Source organism: Nansenia antarctica (assembly GCF_963989245.1).
Source record: "Nansenia antarctica genome assembly, chromosome: 7".
NCBI lineage: Eukaryota > Metazoa > Chordata > Actinopteri > Argentiniformes > Microstomatidae > Nansenia > Nansenia antarctica.
In genome coordinates this window covers 36,067,605-36,072,256 of record NC_137677.1, presented here as the reverse complement: position 1 = coordinate 36,072,256, position 4,652 = coordinate 36,067,605, and the positions used below count along the sequence as shown (strand labels likewise).

Below are 4,652 nucleotides of genomic sequence, written 5' to 3'. Positions count from 1 at the left end.
ACGGAGGTCCCCCAAACCCCCCCAGCCCCCACCTCCCTCCCCAGCGTCCAGCAGCCCTGGCCTGGCTACTGTACTACAGTACCCCCGTCCCCCCCCTTTCCTCCACAGCAGCAGCAGCAGCATACACATCCAGCCAGCCTCTCTCTCTGACAGAAACACTGCCCTCCACCCCTCTACCCCTCCACGCCTCCACCCCTCTACCCCTCTACCCCTCCACCCCTCTACTCCTCTACTCCTCTACTCCTCTACCCCTCTACTCCTCTACTCCTCTACCCCCTCTACTCCTCTACCCCTCTACTCCTCCACCCCTCTACTCCTCTACTCCTCCACCCCTCTACCCCCTCTACCCCTCTACCCCTCCACCCCTCCACCCCTCTACCCCTCTACCCCTCCACCCCTCCACCCCCTCTACCCCTCTACCCCTCTACCCCTCCACCCCTCTACCCCTCCCCCTCCACCCCTCTACCCCTCCACCCCTCCACCCCTCCACCCCTCTACCCCTCTACCCCTCCACCCAGCCACCCAGCCACCCAGCCAGCCAGCTGCCCCCGGAGGGGGGGGGGGGGGGGGTAAGGACCCGCCTGTGTGTTAGCGAGCGCAGCAGCGGTCTGCTGCCGTACTGTACACCAGCGCGCTGCTTTGTAATGCGGCGCTCTGCTCTCTGTGTTTGTTCAAACTGTCACTTTCGAACGTGTTTAAACACCTGCGCCCCGGGGAATTACAGTTGAAGATTAGCCAGCAGGCAAATATTGGCACGTTTACAGAGAAGTGTTGAGTCATGTGCAATTGTCCCTGTTAAAAAAAAACACATGAAACAAAGGAAAGTTTCGACTAATGTGAAAAGATAGTGTGTCACCACAGGTTAGAAAGCAGTACATTAGACGTATCTGCTGAAGAAAGGCGTTTTAGAAAAAGTCACCAAGTGATAGAAATTAAAATACCTTGTCGTTTGCTTGGTTACTGCGGCGATAGACAGCAGTACAGCAGACAGGTGCTGTCTATAAATGTGACTGTTTTGATATCGTTAAATTGGATGATGCGCATTTGACATAAATTGTTTCAGACTTTTGTGTTTTTTTTGTCTCAAGAGCTTCAGATGATGGGAGTATCTATCTGAGGGTGTGTCGTACCAGGTGTATATGGATGTGAGAGAGGCTGGGAGAAGAAAGAGAGTGAGAGAGAAAGAGAAAGAAAGAGAGAAAGAGAATATGAGAGAAAGAAAGAGAGAGATAGAAAAGGAGAGAAAGAGGGAGAGAGAGAGAGAGGGAGGGAGAGAGAGAGAGAGAGAGGGAGGGAGAGAGAGATAGATAGAGAGAGAGAGATAGAGAGAGAGACAGGGAGAGAGAGATGGAGAGAAAGAGAGAGAGAGAGAGAGAGAGAGAGAGAGAGATATGGGGCTTTTCCACTAGAGGGCTGACCCGGGTCAGCCCAGGCTGGCCTGTTTCTTTGGCGCTTTTCCATTTGTCGGCCTGGATCAGCACGGCGCGGTACGGCACGCTTCTTTAGCTACCCTTCGAGGCCAGGAACCTTTTTGAGACCTGGAACCTTTTTGCCAGGCTGCGTGTGACGTGTGACGCTGCACACCGTTGATTGGTCAATGGAAATCGTCATCCCATGTTCATAGATTTCTTCGCTAACCGCCATCTTTAAATACCACATTCGTTCTTGGAAAATGTCACTACAGTTTCTGTAATAGCTTATTAATAAAGATTAGAAAAATTATGCTGACCATCGTATTATCTTAGTTTAATGTCATTTCAATGCATCATATAACTTTTATTTACAACAAGCATAACACAAAAATCGCTATTATGCACCGTCTTTGCCCGTGAATAACACCGGCTATGAAGGTGGTAGAAACACAATACTCCTTTGCTAACTTCACCATCGGTATACGGTCATTTTGAGTCCTTAACCACCGCGCTGACACCCCGAGAAGATATGCTTTTAACCGTAAACTCAATTAACCGGGAGTTCACCCGCTGCTGCTCGCAGCACCGCTTGCTGCTGGATGAAACTCCCGTTGACAGCGGGGGGAGAGAAAAGTTTTACCAGGGAATTCGCTCCGCGCTGTGTCGACCGTGATAGGAGTGTAGTATCGACACCATTCAAATGGTTTTGGATTCCCTGTCCTCTCCCCTATCCGGACATGTTTGAATTGTTATCCTAACCCACGGGAAACCACAGTTATTAACCCGCAAAGGGTGCCTCCGGGCACCGTCTTTGCCCGTGAATAACACCGGCTATGAAGGGGGTGGAAACACAAGACTATGCTGGATAACTCCACCATCGGTATACGGTCATTTTGAGCCCTGAACCACCGCGCTGACACCCCGAGAAGTGAACCGGGAGTAAACTCAATGAACCAGGAGTTCAACATGCGTCAAGTGCTTATATTCACTACGAGCAGTGTCGACATCGATCAGGCAGTAGCCATCTCATATGCTCATACAGTTCATAAAGCAGACAAGTGAAGGCAGTGGTTTTAAGGGTTCAAAAAACATGACTTTATTATGTGTACATAGCTTCCTCTCTCTCTCCCTCTCTCTCTTTCTCTTTCTCTCCAAAAAAACACGGTTAATAATATACCACATGCCGAGGAAAAGGCATACGATAGCTTCAAGTTCCTCCATGTCGCTATTGTTGTGGCTGTGTTGTGTCGTGAAAATATACGTCACCACCATGGCACGCTTTTATGACGCGTAACTCCGCCTACTATTTCCTACTCCTCCTACTTGATCCTGGTCTGTTGTGTATAGTGGAAAAGCGCCAATACCCAGAACTGTTCAAAAGCGTGACGAAGCGAGCTGAGCCGAGCCGTGCCAGGCCGGTCAATGGAAAAGCGCCAATAGAGAGAGAGATAGATAGAGAGAGAGAGATAGAGAGAGAGAGAGATAGAGAGAGAGATAGATAGAGAGAGAGATAGAGAGAGAGAGAGAGGCATGTTGTGTCAGGTATGTATGGATGTCAGAGGGTCCTGGGGTCTTATGTAACCCTGCATCCTAAGAGTTCACGTTGGCTCACAGCAGACCTCTCCTTCACACTTCTTCTCTCTGCTTCTTAAAAGCCTCGCTGCTGCAGCGACAGGAAAGTGCTCTCACGCTGGGCCGGGGTACCAAGCACGCCGCAGGCTAGCGGTCGACAGCACATTGAGGAACAAAATTGTCATTTAAAAATGACAATACCTAGTTTAAAGTACCGTGGAGACCCGCAGCTTAGCTCCACCCTCCTCCTCCGTAGCCTAGCTCCACCCTCCTCCTCCTCCTCCTCCGTAGCCTAGCTCCACCCTCCTCCTCCTCCTCCTCCGTAGCCTAGCTCCACCCTCCTCCTACTCCGTAGCTTAGCTCCACCCTCCTCCTCCTCCTCCGTAGCTTAGCTCCACCCTCCTCCTCCTCCGTAGCTTAGCTCCACCCTCCTCCTCCTCCTCCGTAGCTTAGCTCCACCCTCCTCCTCCTCCTCCGTAGCTTAGCTCCACCCTCCTCCTCCTCCAGTGACACAGTGAAACACAAAGCCCCGCCTGTCCTCTGGCTGTGCGTCCGTGGCTGTGAGGCGAACGCTCCGTGGGCGTCTGGTCGCGTTCGTCCGAGGGGGTTTTCCTGCTCTCTCTCTCTCTCTCTCTCTCTCTTTCTCTCTCTCTCTCTCTCTCTCTCTCTCTCTCTCTCTCTCTCTCTCTCTCTCTCTCTCTCCGCTCCACACGTACATACATATGGAAAAAGGATGGAAATGTCACGGCGGTGTGGGTTCATGAATAAGAAGGTCACGGGAGGGGTTACGGGGTCACGGGGTCGAGACAGTGGAGTGGGGCGGGGGGGGGGGGGCGCCTGTCTTCATTGAAGCCCGCTCAGCAATTTTGAGCAAAAAAAGGACAGATTCATGTGTAAAAAAAGCTGACGTGTGCAAAAACACAAACCCAGTGTCTGATGTTGCGCTGGGGGACAAGACGACCACGTTAAAGTCAAAACACATATTTCTTCCATTAATGAGGCGGCTTAGAGGGAAGTCAAATTCCTTCATTTTTATGACCACTGCCACTTCCGCCTCCACCAATAAGACGCTGTCCATGACAGGACAGGACAGGACAGGACAGGGTAGGACATGACAGGACATGACAGGACAGGACAGGACAGGACAGGACAGGAGAGGACAGGACAGGACAGGACAGGACAGTACAGGGTAGGACATGACAGGACAGGACAGGACAGGACAGGAGAGGACATGACAGGACAGGGTAGGACAGGACAGGACAGGGTAGGACAGGACAGGACAGGACAGGAGGGGACATGACAGGACAGGGTAGGACATGACAGGACAGGGTAGGACAGGACAGGACAGGACAGGACAGGGTAGGACAGGACAGGACAGGACAGGAGGGGACATGACAGGACAGGAGGGGACATGACAGGACAGGAGGGGACAGGACAAGACATGACAGGACAGGAGGGGACAGGACGGGACAGGACAGGACAGGACAGGAGAGGACAGGACAAGACAAGACAGGACAGGACAGGACAGGACAGGACAGGACAGGACAAGACATGACAGGACAGGAGGGGACAGGACAGGACAGGACAGGGTAGGACAGGACAGAACAGGACTGGGTAGGACAGGACATGGAAGGACAGGACAGGACAGGACAGGACAGGACAGGGTTA

The 4,652-nt window shown here is 52.2% G+C and overlaps 1 protein-coding gene across 1 annotated transcript in view; it reads right to left on the bottom strand.

Annotated features, from left to right (window-relative positions):
* The window catches only part of igf2bp2a (insulin-like growth factor 2 mRNA binding protein 2a), a gene marked incomplete at its 5' end in the record, with an annotated part of 41,342 nt that overhangs the window by 23,206 nt on the left and 13,484 nt on the right, over positions 1-4,652 (bottom strand). The gene's annotated exons all lie outside the window — the stretch shown is intronic.